The sequence below is a fragment of the Stegostoma tigrinum genome, chromosome 1 (genome assembly GCF_030684315.1).
Source record: "Stegostoma tigrinum isolate sSteTig4 chromosome 1, sSteTig4.hap1, whole genome shotgun sequence".
NCBI lineage: Eukaryota > Metazoa > Chordata > Chondrichthyes > Orectolobiformes > Stegostomatidae > Stegostoma > Stegostoma tigrinum.
Window position 1 is genome coordinate 126723475 of NC_081354.1, and position 21926 is coordinate 126745400.

The 21926-nt window shown below is 39.4% G+C and overlaps 1 protein-coding gene across 5 annotated transcripts in view; it reads left to right on the forward strand.

Annotated features, from left to right (window-relative positions):
• LOC125457498 (ADP-ribosylation factor-like protein 15) overlaps positions 1-21926 on the forward strand; it is a 291813-nt gene that overhangs the window by 65941 nt on the left and 203946 nt on the right. The window lies entirely within an intron of this gene.

Here is a 21926-nt window from a genome sequence, read left to right on the forward strand (position 1 = left end):
TGGTTATAATTCTGCACTTCAGTCTGTTGGCACAGCCTGTAGTCTTGTAGTCCTGCTGCATTTGGATTATCTTGTGACTGCTCTCTAAATGGAATTGGTGGTAATGTTGGAAGTATAAACAGTAAGCAGCTGCTAGAACAGATGCCAGTGACATCTATACTACTACTAGACTATGAATCACATGACTGCCATCTGAATGAATAAAGCTTGCATGACCTTAACCATTCCGGCTGGGACAACAAGAATTTATGGCTATTTTTGGCAGTGTCATCAATAAGGAGGTCAGAACAAATATAGTAGAATAATAATAGCAAAATGGCAAGTAAAAATAGACTGGTTTGTGGAAAAGTCAGAACGCTTCCGGATTCTGAATTTTATATTCGCTACTTAATCTGCTCTATTTCACTCTGCTCATTTTCTAGAAGAGAAATGGCCTGTGCGCATGTTTGTCACTTGGCTTATAATAAGAGGAGGATACTTTAAACTTAAAAGATAAAGTTGCCATGGTTCCACTGGGCCTTAGACTGCTCTCATTAGAGAGAGATGACTGGTGGTAGTTTAACCTGAGGATCTTCATACCTCAGGCAAGCGAGGGAAGAAGTTGAGAAGGAGAGACCTTCATGGTGTAGGAACTGAACCCGCACTGTTAGTGTCACACTCTCTATTTCTCTTGCAGTGATGCTCTTAATTCTGAGTGAATCCTGCAGTTGTTTAGGGATGAGATATTTGAGAATACTGCCAAAACATTAGTGTTGCAGAGAACAATATCATTAAACATGGTTTCTCAAATTTGGGAGAAATTCATTCTTTGAAAAGAGGGTGACGAACATAGCTGTGTTCAAGAAAGGGGCAAGGGATAATGAAAGAATTATCAGCCTACGTGGACAAACAATCTCCAGTTAAATGAAGAGTGAAACAAATGAATACTTGCAAGTTGAATTGAGGACAGTCAACTTTATCAAGGGCAAGCTGTATTTGAGTTGGGATATGGATATGAAGGTGTTTTTGGTTGTATCAGAGTAGTGAATTGGCAGATTAGGGAAGTTTTCCTATGTTTGTCACCTTTAGTAAAAGGAGTAGACAGTTGGCAGGTACAAAGCATTGCATGGCATCATGGGGATGCTGTGGAAAGCACAATGAAAGCAGATATGCATTAAATGATGAGAGCGAGGAGGGAAGAAATTTTGAGGTGAGGATAGTTTGAGTACAGGTTGTTTTTAAAAAAAAAAGAATTTCTGGTTTTATGCATAAAGGCATTGAATGCTTAAGTAAAGGACATTTGAAGAATATGAATAAAGTACTAGTTGAATGACTGTTTGCAGTTTTAGGTACTCTGTTTAAAAATAATATTTGGATCATTGTGGCCTTCTCTAAAGAGAGCACATTAAGCTCAAAAGATTAATATTGTGAAGAAAAACTTTTTCTTAAAAATAGTGAAATGAAGTAAAGAACTTTAAATGCTGGAAATCTGAAACAAAAGCTGAAATTGTTGGAGAAATTCATTAGGTCCGACAGCATCTGTGTAGACAAAGCAGAATTAATGAATCAAAGTCCAGTGACGTTCAGAAATCATAGCCTTCTGTCCACAAATGCTGCCAGCCTTGCTCCATTTCTCAAACAGTTTATGTCTTTGCGTAAAAGATGGAGGATGTTTTCACTGGAACTGAATTTAATTGGGGAGGCAGCAACATAGGGGTGGCACGGTGGCTCAGTGGTTAGCACTGCTGCCTGTCAGCGCCTGGGACCTGAGTTCGCTTCCAGCCTCTGGTGACTGCCTGTGTAGAGTTTGCACGTTCTCCAGGTACTCTGGTTTCCTCCCACAGTCCAAAGATGTGCAGGGTAGATGGCTAAATTGCTCCAAGTGCCCTGGGATGCTTAGATAAGGTAGGTTAGACAAGGGAAATGTGGGATGCTGTTCGGAGGGGAGGTGTGGACTTGTTGGGCTGAATAGCCTGTTTCCACACGGTGGGATTTTGTCATTCTAATGCAACGTCACCCTAGGCTAATGTCTGGGATACATAGGTTTTTTGAAGCCATTAGCAACAAGATTGATAGAGAGCAGATAAATGTGGTACACTTAAGGCAAGCACCTCGGATAGAGTTAATGTACTGGTTAAAGAACAGCAAACCAGTTAAGAATAAATGGGTAATACTAGCACGCTGTAACTAGTAGGGTACCTCAAGAATCAGTACGCTGATTATAAGATAAAGAATTTGGGCATGGAGGTCAAGTGTAAAATTTCCAAATTTGCAGATGAAACTAGGCTAAAGAAAGAAACTGCGTTCTGAGGAAGGCATTTAAGCAGTTTCAGGAGAATTTCGACAAGCTTAGTGAATGGGCAAAAGTATGGCAGATGGAATATAAAATCAAAAAATGTGAGGTTGTACACTTTTTAGTAGGAGAAACATATACGCAGAGTAGATGTACAAAACAATTGAGGTGTCTTTGTTGATTTTAAAGTTACTGAAGGCTGACATGCAAGTGCAGCAAGCTGTTAGGAAGGTGAACAGAATATTAGCCTTTATTGCAAGAGGTTTTGTATACAGGAATAGTTAATTTTTCAATTGTATATGAGCTTGGTTAGCATGTGCAGCGTTGGTGTCTTTATCACACCAAAGGGGAGTGCCAATGCAAATTCACCAGGCATGTTCCCAGGATGGCAGGACTGCCCTCTGAAAAGAGATGGCACAAATTGGGCCTGGACACACTCTCTGGTACTTGTAAGAATGAGAGGGGATCTAATTGAAGCCTACAAAATACGAAAGGAATGGACAGAGTAAATGCAGATAAGATGTTTTCCCGTAGCTGGGGAAGAATATACAAATAAGGCAAATAAATATACAAATTTAAGTCCAAGATGAGAAGTTCTTTTTCTCAGAGGGTTGTAAACCTTTGGAATTCTTAACTTGCATAGAAGTCTGTGGTTAAAGTCTTTGAGAATGCTTAGAGATTGGTTAATTTTTGTTTACCAGTGACAAACAGGGTCAAGGTAAAAGGTGAAGTATTCAGCAATGATCATTTTGAATTTTGGGGCAGGCTTGATGTGCCGAATGGCCTATTCTTGTTCGTATGTTTTTGTATAATCTCACTATGGCATATGGTGAAATATTAAATTCTGGAATGAAAAGGAGGCCTAATGGCGATTGATGTTACCACTGTTGCTTTGTCATAAAACTTGCATCTGGTTCACTGACATCCTTTAGTTAAAGAAAGAACGTTTCTTTCCCGAGTCTAGTTTTGATTGGAAATAAATTCCTGGCCATCCCAGGAAGGCATTAAATTAAAATAGAATAGAAATGTTAATAAAGTTACTCTTTTGACAGGGTAAAGAGTGAAAAATTGTTTCTGCTGCTTGCTAAATCAGTAACTAGGAGGCATCTGTTTAATAAAAATAATGATAACTCTTTGCATTTATAAAGCACTTTTGAGTACTGCTGGTGGTCTCAATGCTTTACAGCTAATGAAGAACATTAAATATAGTTGCTGTTGAAGGAAAATTTTTAAAGCCATCTTTTTGTACTGCAGGCCAATGAAATGTGGTTAGTTTCACGGCAGTTGACTATTGAAGTTGAGATTGTTAACATTTCCGCAAAGAGATTTGGACTTGTAATTACAAAATTAGCATATTAAAATCAAGAAAGGGAAGGAAGTTGTATGTTTCAATTACTTCTCTGGTTGAAAAAGTCCACCTCAACTGCTTGGACATGCTTCTGACAGGTGGGACTTGAACCCCAGACCTTTTGAGGTAGAGCTAGGGACACTGCCAACAGTCATTTGTAATAAATCAAATGACTACATTGTGCACAGTGATTTTTGGGTTCTGTAAATGAGTTTCAAATCCATTAAATGGTCATTTCAAGTCTCTCAATTCTTCTTACGCTCTCTGGTCACAGTTACTTTTTTTTGTTTTACACTAACTCATTTGTGTTGTTGATTGGATAATTGTTGATCTTGACACTTGTGACAGGCAACAGAAAAGGTGTTCATCTGTGTGAAGCTCACTAAAACAGCATAATCACATGGGCTGTAGGGTTTTTCAATGTAAATTTTCAGACATGGGCTGGTATAATAGGTTGTAATAAATTCATGATAGCTGTGTCATAATTGAATAACACCAAGAGGTGGCAATGTTTCTCCACAGTGGGAAATAGTTGAACTTTACTGTTAATGAAATTAGAACAGTGGCACTTGTAAGGTCCAGAAAATCTTTTAGGATTACTGTCCAACTATATTTTTTCCGAAATTGCATTTAGTTGGTATAATGCTGGTTTCTCGATGAGCGGATTTGCCATTTTCAGCAAAGCAACAAGTTGCTGTGTTAAGCCTCCACTCATTAATTTGTGCTTTAGATTTTGTTTGATTCAGGTATCCAAGAAGGTGTCTAAGGTTGTAAAACAAAAGCACTGCCTACCATTACCCTAAACATATTTCTTTCTTCTAAAGTAGAATACAGAAGTTACAAGCGCACAGACTTAGCTCTGCATATGTGCAGGCATTTACTTTACAGCTCCCAGCCGCAGATGAAATCTCTCAAGTTAGGAATGAGCTTCATTTGACTTTAACACTATAAACAGGCATCTAGCAAACTGCTGCTTCTCTTAGTAACTACATTGCTATAAATCTGGATGAACTGACTTGCTTTCAAACAATAGATTTCAGTTTTTCCTTAAGTGGTAAATTACATGCATTTATTTTTGTACTTATACTGTGTTTTATCTCTGAATTAGAAAGTCATTTGGTAGTAGTCTGTAATTTAATGTGCTGTATTACATTTTCGACCATTTGTCCTTGTATACATCAAAAACTTAGTTTGCATTTTACAGTTTACGTCAGCCAGTATTCTTGCTCATCTTTACTGTTTTGCAGTGAATCAAGTGTTCAAGGTCCCTGGTGGCTGATGTCTTGAATACTCATTGGCAGTTTAATTACAGAGTAAGAAAAGACTATCTGGTGCATTGAACTTGCTTCTATCGATTGTTAATTAATGAAGGCACCCATATTATTTCACAATCATAGAAGTGTTACAGCATTGAATGGAGGCCATTTGGCTCATCTGTGCTTGCTGTTCAAAATAAGCAATACGGTTACTACCTTGTCTTCTCTCCCAAATCATATTCTCCTTTTTTTTTGTCAGTCAATAAACACCTTCCCATTTGAATGCTTTGATTTGAACCTGCCTACACCACATACTGAGGTACCTCATTCCATATCTTAATCACTCACCATTTGAAAAAGTTTATTCTTGCATCTGTTATGTCTTTTGCCAATTCCCTTTACATTTGTTCTCTGTTGTGCTTGGTGCTGCCTATCTATTATGCCTGAATCTCTCACCATTGTGAATACGATTGTAAAATTTTATTCTCTGAGGAAAACTTAACAAATTCTTTAATTTTATGCTGTTATTTAAGTTCCTCATCACTATTTGGGTAAATATTTTTTATCCCTTCTCTAATGCATTTACATTCTTAAGGTCGAATGTGCGGAGCTGAATGCAATTCTCTCAAATAAGACTGATCCAGAATTCTGTACAAGTTCAGCATAACTTCTTTGCTCTTGTATGTCATGTTCTTATTAATAAATTTTGAGGAAATTATACTTTTTTAAAACTGCTCTCTCAACCTCTGCTCTCACCTTCAGTGATTTCTGTAAATATACTCCCAGATTCCTCTGCTTGTGTATCTCCTTTAGAATTGTTGTACTCTTCACCTTATTTTGTGTCTGTGTTTTTCCTTGCAAAACAAATCACTTCTTCATGCTTGAGTGCATTGAACTCCATGTGCTCCTTGTCTGTTCATGTCCTCTTTGAGGTTCTATACTGTGTCCTCTTTGCATTCATGATGGTTTAAAGTTTTTCATATTATTCGCACTTTTGAAATCCTGCCCTACACACAATTTAGGTCGTTCAGCATAGAAGAGCAACAGCAACAATCCCACAATGATCTCTGGGGAACTCCACTGCAAACCTTCCTCCTGTCCGAAAACATTAATTAAACACTGCCGTCTGTTTCCTGTCACTCCAACCAATTTTGTATCCATGTTACTACAGTCACTTTTATATGATGAGCTGAAACTTTGCAGCATAATATACTGGTACCTAATATTCACTTAGTACATATTATTTATAAATCCCCTTGGTTCCTAGTCAGCCTTACTCCTTTTTGCATTTTTTTCAAAAAGCACACTTTTTATTTCAGTTTCATTCAGGGGGCTGTATCTGTGTCTGTTTCACCTTTCCTCTTTGTGAGATTAACTGAGACGAAGTTATCTCTGTTTGCAAGATAATCCATTCAGCAGTTATCATTTTCCCTGTCAACCTTGCAATGCAGAACAACATGTTGCCCATCTCATGCCAGGGTCAGATGTCACTGCTTGCTAATTTTCTACTTGAAATTACGATTGCAGCTCCACATCTCTGTGGTTATGCACTTAGTACTAATGTGGACTAGATCTGTTGGACTGTTCACCATCTTTCCCTTGCAGCGACTCCCTGACATCTTGAACCCTGGGAGGCAATGTGTCATTCTGGGTTCACATCAGAAGCTGCAAAAAAAGTGTCTAATCCCCTAACCATCAATCTTGCATCGTTATTGCTTTGTCAGTTGTCTCTGTGGCCCTCCCAGTTGTGGCTTTGGTTGCACTCCTCAGGTGAACCATTGCTGTCATTGGTATTCAGAACTAAATACTGGTTGATGCTTGGGATTTAACTGGGGGACTCGTGCAGTCTGTTGGTCACCTGTTCTCCTTGCGTGCTTTTCACCTGCAGGGTGACCACATCAATAAATGTACTAATCACAAAGGACGCAATGTCGTAGGTGCACTATTGTGATACCAGCTGATGTTCAGACTCTGAAACTAAGACAACAAACTGCTGTAGCTGGTGATTTTTTTTTAACCTGTTCAACTGGCTGTCCAGAACACAGGAAGGAAGTATCGTTTGATCTTAGAGTAAGTCAGCACAACATTGTGGGCCGAAGGGCCTGTACTGTGCTGCACTGTTTTATGTTCTATCCTGGAATTTCCACAGAAGATGCACACTGTTGAACTCTAAGCATCTCTGCCATTACTGTACCTGCTGGTTGATCAGCAGCAGCTTTGTGAACTTCACTCAAGTTTGAGTTAAAACTGCCCAACAACTCCCCTCCTTTATGTTGGCATCACTTAAAGTCGGTAAGCTCACTGTATACTTAAGGATTTTAAACCTCTCCATTTAGAACCATGGAATCATAGAATCCCTACAGTGCAGAAAGTAGCCATTCAGCACTGACTCTGAGCACATCCCACCTAGAGCCAGCACTCTTGCCCTATGCCTGCATATACTGTGGCTAAGACACCTAGCTTTCACGTCCCTGGACACTACAGACAATAGCCAATCCACTTCTCCTGCAGTCCAGATATGCAGGTTGAACTGGAGCACCTGGCAAATCCCAAGCATACACATGAAAACTCCACATAGTCACTCAAGACTGGAATCAAAATCTGGTTCTGGACTATGTGAGGCACCAGTGCTAACGTCTGAGTGCAATGCTGTCCAAGTTGTGTAGATGCATGCTTATAACTTTGTAAGAGGAGAAACACTGCAGCAATACTCACCAGCCAGTGAATTGACGACTTTCCTGCGTATCACCATTTTTTTTCCCTAGTTTTTTGATTTCAAACCCCTGGCGCACACTATGTCCATTGCTTCTCATGATTTCTCTGTCTAACTGATTGACTCCAATTCTGTTTGTGAGTTTAGAAGATATCAGTTGCTACCAAGTCTGCTATTCTGCTTGTATTTCGTCCCCATTATGATAATTTACAATCGGCCATGTCTGGCAGTTTGACAAAGATCAACTGCTTTCAGGGGTTATAACTGCTGCCTAAATGGACTGTAATTTTCTTTGTCCTTTTTGGATTGGAATAGAGGGATATGGTTCTTGGAATTGTAGGGGGTTTTAGTTGTGATAGGCAGCAGGTTGGTATAGGCTTGGAGGGCGGAAGGGTCTGTTATTGTGCTATAATTTTCTTAGTTCTGACACAGAGATGACTGAACAAAGCTGATTTGATATATAGCCCTGTGGTTTGTCAATTGCTGCAGTGTCATTGCCTATTCTTTACCAGATTTTCAAGACACTCGCAATCTCTGCTCACAAAATACGTGGCCTGTAATTGAATGTAACCATAATAGGAAAAATCCCATTCCACATTAGCTAATATTCCATCAACAAATGATGCTGAAGAAGAGGCTGTGGAATATTTTGAGTACTTCATGGACATAGGGCAGGCATCTCTCTCAAATGGCCATTATTGAGAACATCAGACACCAGATCAGCTGTACCTACTATAAGCTGTGGCAGCAAGCGTTGGCAACAAAGTCCTCTGCCAGTCACTAAATGGTAGAGTGTACAAATCGGTTGACATCATCACATTCCTGCTCAGCTTGAAGACCTGGACACTGTGCCAGCAACTCTCAAGATCTCTTGGGATCTTCTAACAGTAATGCCTCCACATCTCATCCAGATTCAGTGGAAGGATAATTGAACACATTTTGGCGGTCTTTCATGAAACCAGCTCCACCAATATTCATGAGGAACTTTGCAAAATCAAGCACTTGACATTGTGTCTAGAAGGCCAAAATGTATCTATCTTATTTTTCCTGCTGGTCTCAAACAGCTGTTACTTGAGGGAAGGCAAAGAGCACACTGACTCTGAAGTTGTCCTTGAAGCAGGAGAGCACTGAAATTAATAACTGGAAAGTTATTAACTACTAATTGTTTAAAATGGCAACGACTTCCCTGTCAAATCATGTCATCCTTTATGTCGCAACCTTTCAGTGGTGCAGGAGAGGAGGAGACAAAAAGATGCGAATCCTGAACTAAGATTGCACTGCTATGGGCCAAATGTCCCATGGAGGGGAAATTTGCAACCCTGAATTGATGTCATCTTCCAGAGTGTCCATCTTTAAAAAAGTACGTTCTAGGTTTTCATAGCCCTGGAATTACTACTTGTGATTTAGGGATCCGTCAGATCCATTAAGTTTCAGAAGAAATTGCCTTGTATTTTTTAGAATTAAGCATTTGTGATGAGCAGTGCTCAGACTTAATCCACTTTTACAATTTTGCTCAGTGGGAGTGTGGGGAAGCTTGATATTTCCTCAATTAAAAATTAAGATTTTGTCCATTGTTTTCAATCATCAAATTTCTCAGGCGGTTTGTTTTCATCAATTACTTATAAACAGTTTATTTCCTTCCATAATCTGTCTTTTTTTCAATGCAGTTAAGGAACTCAAATTGAAATAGCAGTAAAGTTGCTGCTTTCAGGAAACAGATGTTATTTTCACCTCTATCCTGAGACACATTAGACAGCATATAACTGCTCTTTGTAACTTCTTCCCTTTCACATTGATGCTACTGTCCTTTTTCTGTGTGGTTTAATTAGAAATTGGTCTGTGACAACAGTTTCAGCAAGCTTAGATGCTAAGTCACAAAATTCAGTTTGTCTCCTCAGTTATTTACATATTCAAGATCAACTGTGGCAGACATTCCAGACACTGCTCTCAAAAGCACATTGTGTGTTTTATGAAAAAAAAACTCTCAAGCCATCAATTGCTGGCAGAAAATCTTTCACCGTTCAAAGTAAAAGCAAGTGCATTCACCTATTATCTTGCAGCATACACCATTATTGATGTATTTTTAAGCATTGTCTCGTAGGAACTTTTGCAGCATGAGATTTTTTTCTTTCTGTGATTGCAGCTTTCCTGGAGACTTGTTTGAAATGGTTGCATTTTTGATTGGCATTTCTAATCATTTGTCAGCCTTCCGTATGTTTAATGACTAAGTTCAAAAATGAATTTCTCTGTCTGGATTTTGTGACTCTTTAGACATTTATTCTGTCTTCAAGCTTGAGTTTTTGAGTTTCTGTGCTGGCACACCTTGCAATAATTATTTTGTGCACAGACCATTGTCACAGCCATTTTTTGATCTCTGGTCTTTGGAATTGTTATGGACAAGGTCCAATTAAATAGGTCAATAGAATGGCTAGATGTATTGGACAAATTGATACTATTAATGAACTTTGTTACTCAAAGTGTATTGCGATAGTCGGGGTTGGATGAGTTTCTGACATGAATAATTTTTAGATCATCTCCAAATTTAATTATTTTAAAAATATCAAACTAATTTTTCATTCTAATACATTGTGAATTTTTTACGAAGCACATAATTCTGTATATATGTTACTATTCCACTCATTAATTTTAAGTGGATCACAGACCTTTGTGTGTGGCCGTAGAACTATTGTTCTTTTGGCCTCTGACACCATTCCCTGAGACCTATTACCACCTTCACTTATTGCCAAAACAATGGTAAAGGCTGATTGCTATGAGACCCCATTTATACAAGCAGTAAAGTTCAAGATTCCAGTATAACATTAGGTAGTCTTAAACATTTAATAATCAGTGGAGTGTTGTGGAGAAGGCAGTGGGTAGTTGACAGAGAGGCTCTGAAAAATGGGAAATATTATACAATAAATATTTGGGAACTTGGTTATTGTGTTGTAGCATATTTTCCTTATTCCTTCATATTGGAATTTATATCACCTTAATTATGATTAGTAATCTTTCATGTGTTTTTCACTGCACAACCTGAAACCAAGTTATGTGGTGTTTTGGTAAGCTTGCCCAAGTGGAAATTGTATGGCATTGATTGTATTTGTATCCAGTAGCAACTTGATTCAAATTTCTGAAGGTAAGTGCAAATTGTAATTGACTGTTTATCAATGTAAGAACTTTGCAGCAAGTCTATTATTTCTCGTAAGTGAAGTAATTATACTTTACTGTCATCTAAACCTTGGTTTCTTACACTTCGAGAAATATCCTCGATCATGTTTAAATTAATGTTATACAGTTCTAAATAAAATGCTTTACTACTTAATATTGTACACTGTTTTCTACTTTCTGCAAGCCTTCTATCTTGTTTTAATCATTGGACTATTAGAAAACTTTCTACAGTAAATTAATTTCTAGTCTTGCTAATTTTGTGTAAAAATGAGTGAATTAGTATATTTGAAAATATTCAGGGCTAATTATTTTGAAGATAGTTGTATCCATTTGATTTAGCTTCAGTGACCCCATGTACTTAAAAATTGAGCTCAAATGGACTTCATGAAGAAAATATGGGAAAGTGAAAATAAAACAAAGTAAGCATTTTATGTGGCACACCAATTTGTTAATGCTCACATTCAATTGCAATCTTCATTAAAGCACAATAGGGGGCCCTCTAGGCTTTGATCTTAGACATCATATGCAGAAAGAATTTATCCTTATTATGTCATGTGTAAATCTAAGGATTTAAGCTTGCGATGTTCAGCCTATTTTTGTGTTATGAATACAGGTTGCATAGCCTGTGCTTCCCTGTATCATGTTCCAAGACTGTTCTAGTATGGCTTTCTAATTTTAATCATGCATACCTCATGATCAGTTTATAAAGAAACACTTTGATGGAGCTTTTTGACTAGTGTGACATAAGCATTTTCAATACAATGGGTGGTCAAAACGCTGCTCAAAGGGCAGCCTCATTTTGTATGCCTTTCTTCTGTTCAACTTGCTTGCAAAAGATTAAAAAAAATGTATTCTTCACTATATTTCACAAGTATTGCTCTGTGAAATTAGTGCATTCTTTGATCCATGTGTGAACAACACTGGTAGCCTCTGATTGCCATATCCAGATGGTGTTACTGGAAACAAACAGTTGTGTTGTAGGATTTCTCAATAGACTGTCTAGACTGGCCTCACAGGAGACAGATATAGGCTCCCATCAAATTAGCGTTTGTCAGATTTATGGTAATGGTTGGCAAAAGCCTTCCTGTCACTGACACAAAGATTTATGTTCCAGAGTTTTTCTAGAGAACATGATGTCTCCGTTAAAGCATCATTTTTATTTAGTTGAGTTTTAATTATTTTTGAAGGCGTAGTTTGAACAGAAACAATAGAATATTAACTTCACAAAATCATTTTTTGCATAGAATTTCACTCCTTAAAGAGGTAGTGACTGTGTCAGGTTTGATGTAACAGTGCTGCTATCTCCCATTTTGCCCCCTTCAGGAAAGAAAACATGTTTGTGGATTGCTGTGGCAGAATTTTGTGCTTTCATGTTGGTGTACTGAAGTAATTTGAGCCATTCCCTCTACGCAGTGGGAATCACCTTTTGACAGGCAGTTCGTCCATTCTCAGTAGAAATGTTTTTCCAAGTCTGCCCGATCTTCTTTGATCCTTTGGTCTGAAATTTATTGTTGGAGCTACTAAGTTAGGCAAGGAGCTGATGGCTGTTCCTGGGTCGAATGAGTGATTATTAAATAACAAAGCAGTCTGTCCCAAATGCAACACTTGTGGGACCTCTGTCCATTTGAGTTGCAAAATAAGATAACCATTCTTCACAGACTGATAATTAGCCCAAATTTTGCTATCTGTTAGCATGGAAATTTGAATCAAATGTTATCTTTTGACTGAAGTGTCATTTTAGAAAGACAGACCAATACAAAAGTGTGAACTTTCAAGTTATTACAAGATGGAATAAAGATAACGAATGGATTACAAGAGCTGAATTGAGTTGTGCAATCGATGTAAATATTGCTTGAGCTGTCAGTTTGCAGACACAAACCGTTAATCAGCTCCGGCACATTTAAATGTAGCGCAGCAGTAAATTGATTTATTCTGAAACTGTGATAGACCTGGCATAGAAACAAGAGAAGGCCTATTCTCTCCTGCCTTTTCTGCCATTCGCTTAGATAATGGCTGATTTTGTACCTTGATTTCATCTACCAATGCTTGTTCTATATACTTTAAGATGCCTAATTGACAATACAACTTTCAATTGCGATTTTGAAGTTTTCATTTGGCCCAGCAGCCATAATCTTTTGGACAAGAGTTTCCAGATTTTCTCTAATAAAAAATTCAAGGACCTGATTTTACAATAGCGTGCCATCTTGTTCTAGATTGTTTTACAAGAGAATGCTGTTTCTTTTGTCTACGCGATCAAATTATTTTTAATATCTTGGTACACAGGAAGTTGAATGGTGGACTATGTAAGCAAAATCTGATGACATATCCATCCCTTAACCCATAATCTGTTAAGATTCGCAATTTAGCTCCTTGTTTGATTTCCATGTTACCAGCATTGAGAACGTTGCAATGCATCGAGTAAGGTCATTTGATTCTAGTGAAGACAAAATGATTTTGGAACTCTCAAAACACAATCATTTTGAGGTTATCATGGCACTGAAAGTGTTGATTTTGTTTAAGTATAGAACAAATTCAGTGATCCTTTGCTGAAATAAGGAATAGCATTGAAACGCAGGACAAATTCCTGCAAACCTCAAAATTGCTCAGCATAAACATGGTTCCAATCTAACACAATTTGAACAATCATCCAGACTTACTGGCACAACTACAAATTTATTAGTTCATTTTAAATAACTTCACCTGGGATCTAAGCATGACCATATGTTAATGAAGCCACAATCAATAAGCTACAAAAGCAATACATTACATCTGGGTTACAGCACAATTTTAGATGGATATTAATTTTAAGTAACTTTACGGTTTTTCCTTTTTATTATTTTGGCATCCTTACTTTGATTTAGTCAGAGGGAGACCATGATCAAGTGGTATTATAGCTGGATTGCTAATCCAGAAATCCCGGATTGTTCTGGGCATGTGAGTTTGAATCCTGTCATGGCAGATGGTGGAAGTTGAATGCACTTTTTTAAAAAATTGTAATTAAGACTCTAATTATGACTATCAATCCATTGTTACTGGCCAGGAATAACCCATCTGGTTCCCTAATATCCTTAGGGAAGGAAACTGCCATCTTTACCTGGTCTGGCCTACATGTGATTCCAGAACCAAAGCAATATAGTTGCCTCTTGATTGGACAGTTAGGTTTGAGCAATAAATGCTGGCCTAGTCAGCAATATCCATGTATGAATGAATGTTTTAAAAACAAAATGCATTGTAAGCTACTTGATTTGTATCTGTAAGAAAAATGTTTTGGCTTTCTGGTGTTGAACTAATTTGAAATTACAGTCTGTTCAAAACAGTATTTTGTATAAATAATTTCATGACAAAGGTGGTATGGCAATGTTCAGATAGATTTCAGTCTCGTGACTGATAACATTCCTAAGTGGCATTGTGTGGATGACTAAGTAGAAGTAGGTAGTGTCAGTTGACTTGGGGATTCTGGAGGGAATGGCTCAGTGAAGAGAATGCCTTTCTGGACATTCTATACCTATTCCAAGTAATATAGGTTACTGAAAATGTAGGAAAGTGGAACCAGATGAGTGCAAAACCACAAATCAAGACAGTGGCGGATTGTGTGATGGCTCATATCGGAGGCTGGAAGAAGATTGAGGGGGGAGTGAACAGTCAATATGCTTACAAACATGAGGTGTGATTTTTAACTACTTTTTGTGTCATTTCACTGCTGTTGAAATGGTGAAAAAATGGTTGAGATTCATACAAGGAATTGTGGAGAAGAGGTTATGAATTGAAAGTTGTCAGCATTGTCCAGGACTTGGGAAAGGAAAATTTTATATTAGACATGGGGCAAGATATCAGAAATAGGGTCAAAGTAGGCATTTTGTGGGCGGCATGAAGACTCTGCCTTTGAAAGGGTGGAAACAACAACTGGCAAAGAACATTTTTATAATATTGGTTAATGTTAAGAAATGCAACTTTATTCATGTTATTCAATAATGTTTGTAATTTATACATTATCTGATATTGATTAGGACTTTAGAATGCCATAATTGTCAACTTGCAGAAGTGGGTAAAGTGGTCAATTTACTGAGTTAAAAAGGATGTCAAAAATCCATATTAGAGTTGAAGAATGAAGTTCAAAGATGTTTGCGGTAAAATCCACACTAGAGCACAAAAAGCTTATGGCTTTAATGTTTCAGCTAAATTGCATTGCAACATTTGCATCTCGCAAAATACACTAAGAAAAGTAGATGCCACTGTTGTGGCTATTTCTTAATTTAGGCTGCGGTGGTGGCATGCTCAAAACTTTTGCAAGAAATGATTAATATATTGTGAGCAAATCAAAAGTACAATGTTTGTTTCCTGCATTGATACGTGTAAAGTTGATAGTCTAAATATTATGTCGTCTCATAAAATCCAAGCACTCTCAAAACAACAATCAATAAAGTGTAAAAACTTGTGAAGGTTTGGAATGGAAAATTTATCAAGTGAGCAGCTTTTATTAACATTAAAACAAAGATTGTGGAAGCACTCAGCAAGGTAGGCAACATCAATATAGAAGGAGTTATTATTTCTCATGTATCACATTCCATCGGACCTAGGGAAAGTAGAAGTGCATTTTGAGTAAGGGGTGGCTAGGACAAGAACAAAAGGGTTTTGATAAGAACTGTTGAATGATCGGTTAGAGCAGGTCTGCTGTTTTAAAGAATATCAATTAAAACAAGAAAAGGGCAAAAATCAAAAATGGAGTAGTGGGGTGCAGTTTTGCATGGCTTACTGTTGGACCTGAGAGCAGGAGTAGACCATTTAGCTCTTCAAAACTGTTCCACCATACAGTAAAATCATGGCTGACCTAGCTGTGTTCTCAACTAAACTTGCCTGTCTGCATCCTGTAACCCTCAATTGCTTGACTATCAAAATCAACCTAACTTTGCTTTGAATAATTTCAGTGACTTCCACTTCTTTCTAAGGAAGAGAATGCCTCAGACTAATGACTGAGACAAAAAATTTCCCATCTCCATCTTAAAAACAAAACTTCTTATTCTTAAACTCTGTCACTCGCTCTAGTCTTTCCTCCAAGAGAAACATTCTCAGAATCCACTGTGTCAGGTCCCCTCAGAATCTTGCATGTTTCAAGATTACTGTTGATGCTTCTAAACTCTCCAGTTTAATGTTTTGTGATTCATATACCAGGACATTCCTTGTACCTGGACGACGACTACTCTCAGGGGAGGTGATAGCCTTAGTGGCATTATTGCGAGACTGTTAATCCACAAATCCAGGTATGTTCTGGTGATCTGGGTTTGAATCAGGCCATGGCCTGAATTTAAATTCAGTTAAAACAAAATTCTGGAACTAAGAGTCCAATGATAGAGCTGTTGTTGATTGTCATGGGGGGAAACCTATCTGATTCACTAATGTCCTTTTAGGAAAGAAAATTTAACTGGTTGGTCTGTCTGTAAATGACTAAAACAAAATTAATAATATATTGTTTTTTAATTCTTCGTACCAAAAGTGGGTAAGCCAGTTTTTTGCTTTGCCCACTTAAACTATTCGTAGCATATTGCAGGTTCTCTAACTGCTCTTGACAACTTGTTTAGATACCTATGTGGCAAATTTAGTATATACATATGGTTCCCACTTCCAAGCCTTTGGTACAGATTGTAAAGAGTTGATGCTCCAGCACTGACCTCCGTGGAAATCCCTTAATTATAGCTTTTTAACCCAAAATAAATGCACTTTATCCCTACTTTGCTTCCTGTTAGCTCACCGAGCTTTTATTCATACAGTTATTATCCCTTACATCATGAAATCTTATTTATGTAGTGACCTTTTTGATATGATTTAACAGATGCATTTTTGGAAATTCAATTACCCAATGTTCATGGTTTCTCTTTGATTCACTTCCTTTGTTTCTTTCTCAAAACAACTGAAATTAGTGACAGACGACTTTCTTTGAATTAAATCATGTTGAGTCTGCCTGATTATGCAAGGGCAGCACGGTGGTTCAGTAGTTAGCATTGCTGTGTGCCACACCAGGGTTCCGCTTCAGTTCCATCCTCAGGCAACTGTCTCTGTGGAGTTTGTGCGCTCTCTGTGTGTATGTGTGGGTTTTCTCTGGGTGCTGTGGTTTTCTCCCACAGTTCAAAGATGTGCAGGTTAGGTGGATTGGCTGTGCTAATTTGCCATTGTGCCCAGTGATTGTGCAGGCTAGGTGGATGACTGATGGGAAATGCAGGGTCATAGGATTAGTGCCGGAGTTGGGTCTGGGCAGGATGCTGTTTGGATAGTCAGTGTAGATTCAATGGGCTGAATGGCAGCTTCCACACTGTAGGGGATTCTATGATATTATGACCACATTGCTAGAATCAATTATTTACTTAACACAAATCAATTTGCCTATAACAATTATTACAGAACATTACAGCGCAGTACAGGCCCTTCGGCCCTTGATGTTGCGCTGACCTGTGAAACCAACCTGAAGCCCATCTAACCTACACTATTCCATTATCATCCATATGTTTATCCAATGACTATTTAAATGCCCTTAAAGTTGGCAAGTCTACTAGTGTTTCAGGCAGGTCATTCCATGCCCTTACGACTCACCTGAGTAAAGAACCTACCTCTGACATCTGTCCTCACCCCTCCATTTAAAGCTATGTCCCCTCGTGCTAGCCATCACCATCCGAGGGAAAAGGCTGTCACTGTCCACCCTATCTAATCCTCTGGTCATCTTGTATGTCTCTATTAAGTCACCTCAAGTCCCTCAGCCTTTCCTCATAAGACCTTGCCTCCATACCAGGCAACATCCTGGTAAATCTCCTCTGCACCCTTTCCAATGACTCCACATCCTTCCTATAATGCGGTGACCAGAACTCTACACAATACTCCAAGTGTGGCCGCACCAGAGTTTGTACAGCTGTGACATGACCTCATGGCTCTGAAACTCAATCCCTCTAACAATAAAAAGTAACACACCATACGCCACCTTAACAACCCTATCAACCTGGGTGGCAACTTTCAGGGATCTGTGCACATGGACACTGATCTCTCTGCTCATCCACCCTACCACGAATCTTACCATTAGCCCAGTACTCTGTACTCCTGTTACTCTTTCCAAAGTGAATCCCCTCATGCTTTTCCGCATTAAACTCCATTTGTCACCTCGCAGCCCAGCTCTGCAGCTTATCTATATGTCCATCTAACCTGCAACATCCTTCTGCACTCTCCACAACTCCACTGACTTTAGTGTCATCTGCAAATTTACTAACCCATCCTTCGACACCCTCATCCAGGTCATTTGTAAAAATGACAAACAGCAGTGGCCCTGAAACAGATCCTTGCGGTACACCACTAGTAACTGAACTCCAGGACAAACATTTCAACCACCACCCCCTGACATCTTACAGCTAGCCAATTTCTGATCCAAACCACTAAATCACCCTCAATCCCATGCCTCCATATTTTTTGCAATAGCCTACCGTGGGGAACCTTATCAGACGCTTTACTGAAATCCATATACACCACATCAACCGCTTTACCCTAACCACCTGTTTGGTCACCTTCTCAAAGAACTCAATAAAGTTTGTGAGGCACGACATACTCTTCACAAAACCGTGTTGACTATCCCTAATCAAATTATTCCTTTCTAGATTATTATAAATCCTATCTCTTATAATCCTTTCCAACACTTTACCCACAACCGAAGTAAGGCTCACTGGTCTATAATTACCAGGGTTGTCTGTATTCCCTTTCTTGAACAAGGGGACAACATTTGCTATCCACTAGTCTTCTGGCACTATACCCGTAGACAATGACAACATAAAGATCAAAGCCAAAGGCTCTGCATTCTCCTCCCTGGCTTCCCAGAGAATCCTAGGATAAATCCTATCTGGCCCAGGGGACTTATCTATTTTCACGCTTTCCAGAATTGCTGACATACCCTCCTTATGAACCTCAATCCCGTCTAGTCTAATAGCCTGTAACTCCCTGATTCAGTGTGTCTCCTTTTGCCAGTCTTCATTCACCGCCCTTCCCTGACCTGAACCTGTTCTTTGGATTGGTATAGGGGTGTCGTGTAATGGAGGAGGGACAGACCAACTCCCTCAACTCCTTTTTCCTGTCCATTGATATCTCTCTTGGTGTAATATCCTGATCTCTCCTTGAATTGAAAAACATCTGACTCTTTGCTTCCTTCACTCCTCGGTCTCTGTTTCTGGTGCTAGGGCTATCAATTGATGTTCATTAAAAGCTCAATCATTCCCACATCTCACTCAACTGCATTGCCTCACACCTGATAGCATGCAAGGGCTGCATTCCATTATATTGTATTGCATCCTCTTCTGATAGAACATTGAGCAATCCTGCAGTTGATGATGACCCACCACCATCATCGGGACTTCTGACTGAGCCTACTGCATTTTCCATCCTTCTGCTCTCAAGTCTCCACACTGTCCCCACCCTGAACCCCATCTCTGAGCCACAATAAGATTCTGACAACATGATATTCCTCCATATTGAAAGAATCATTTTCCATCATTTTCACCACCTTCAGCACTATGACACCATCAAGCATATCTTCCTTTCAGCATTCTGAAGGGGCCATCTCATTTGTGTACCCTACTGATGCACCCCAATTTCCCTAGCTCCTTCCCACAGAGCCTTTCTGTGGAAATGTAACACCTGTCTTTTATCTTCTCTCTGCTCCCCACAAACTTGTTTCATATGAAGCAGAGATTTCCATGTGCTTCTGTGCTAAAGTATTCCTGATAGTAATGTGATTTCCTTTACATTGGCCTCAGCAAACTCGGATTGGGTGACTGTTGCTCCACAAAACATTCTGTTGACGAGGAGAATCCTGAGCTTCTGCTGGCCTGCCATTTAACTACTTTATATTACATTCTCTTGTTTGTTTACGCTTCCATCCTTTTGCTTACTACGCTATTATAATGAGGTTTAATGTAAGCTTTCAGGAAGTGCAGTTCTTTTGAATTAAGCCCTCTACAACCTCCTGGACTCAATGTTGACGTTGAAAATTTGAGACCAATGTTCTCTTTCTATTGCACACTGAAGTTGTGAAGGTGTTTATAAATTGGCTCCTTTATGCTGTATCAAATAATGAATAAAACAGGCCTTGCAAAACCATGAAAATTTTAGATGCACAGTTGACACTTTGTGAGGGGTAGGTCATGCCTTACAAACCTTATCGAGTTTTTTGAGGATGTGACTAGAAAGGTTGATGAGGGTCGAGCTGTGGATGTGGTGTATATGGACTTCAGTAAGGCATTTGATAAGGTTCCCCATGGTAGGCTCATTCAGAAGGTCAGGAGGAATGGGATACAGGGGAACTTAGCTGCTTGGATACAGAATTGGCTGGCCAACAGAAGACAGCGAGTGGTAGTAGAAGGAAAATATTCTGCCTGGAAGTCAGTGGTGAGTGGAGTTCCACAGGGCTCTGTCCTTGGGCCTCTACTGTTTGTAATTTTTATTAATGACTTGGACGAGGGAATTGAAGGATGGGTCAGCAAGTTTGCAGACGACACAAAGGTCGGAGGTGTCGTTGACAGTGTAGAGGGCTGTTGTAGGCTGCAGCGGGACATTGACAGGATGCAGAGATGGGCTGAGAGGTGGCAGATGGAGTTCAACCTGGATAAATGCGAGGTGATGCATTTTGGAAGGTTGAATTTGAAAGCTGAGTACAGGATTAAGGATAGGATTCTTGGCAGCGTGGAGGAACAGAGGGATCTTGGTGTGCAGATACATAGATCCCTTAAAATGGCCACCCAAGTGGACAGGGTTGTTAAGAAAGCATATGGTGTTTTGGCTTTCATTAACAGGGGGATTGAGTTTAAGAGTCGTGAGATCTTGTTGCAGCTCTATAAAACTTTGGTTAGACCGCACTTGGAATACTGCGTCCAGTTCTGGGCGCCCTATTATAGGAAAGATGTGGATGCTTTGGAGAGGGTTCAGAGGAGGTTTACCAGGATGCTGCCTGGACTGGAGGGCTTATCTTATGAAGAGAGGTTGACTGAGCTCGGTCTCTTTTCATTGGAGAAAAGGAGGAGGAGAGGGGACCTAATTGAGGTATACAAGATAATGAGAGGCATAGATAGAGTTGATAGCCAGAGACTATTTCCCAGGGCAGAAATGGCTAGCACGAGGGGTCATAGTTTTAAGCTGGTTGGTGGAAAGTATAGAGGGGATGTCAGAGGCAGGTTCTTTACGCAGAGAGTTGTGAGAGCATGGAATGCGTTGCCAGCAGCAGTTGTGGAAGCAAGGTCATTGGGGTCATTTAAGAGACTGCTGGACATGTATATGGTCACAGAAATTTGAGGGTGCATCCATGAGGATCAATGGTCGGCACAACATTGTGGGCTGAAGGGCCTGTTCTGTGCTGTACTGTTCTATGTTCTATGTTCTATGTTCTATGTCTATATGTCAGTTTTATCCTTGAGACCTCCTTTTCTCTTTCTCTTTCTCTTTCCTGTTTACTACCAAAATATATGTAATTGAATAATTATGATATAGCCAGGCCTGTGTAAAACTTGAATTTTCACTTGTTATTTGCATGCACGTTTTGGTTGCTGCTTGGGGCTAAATTCATTACCTCTTTCTTTCTATTTCAATTTCTCTCCCTCGATTTTGTTTCTGTATAATTTTTAGTTCATAGAAGTTCATAGAATCTCTAGAGTGTGGAAACAGGCCCTTCAGCCCAACAAGTCCACACCAATCCTTGGAGCATCCCACCCAGACCCACCCCCCCATAACCCACCTAATCTACACATCCCTGACACGACGGGCAATTTGGCATACCCAATCCAACTCGGGGCATACCTTTGGAGTGGGAGGAAACAGAGCGCCTGGAGGAAACCTACACAGGCACGGAGAGAACATGCAGACTCCACACAGACAGTCATCTGAGAGTGGAATCAAACCCGGGTCCCTGGTGCTGTGAGGCAACACTCGGCCACTATGCTGCCGCTGTACCCTGGTTTTGATTGCTCCTTTTTATATTTTCTAACCTCTTCTTCTTCCTGTCGTTCTGACACCTACCATTTTATCCCCATTAGAATACTCTACCCTTGCAAAAAACGATGTTTCATACTCTGGACCTTCTTTCCTGGTAGTCTCTGGCTGCTTCTGTAGTGAGTCTAAAAATTCTGGCTCTCCTGACTTCCTCCAAAAAAACTGTTT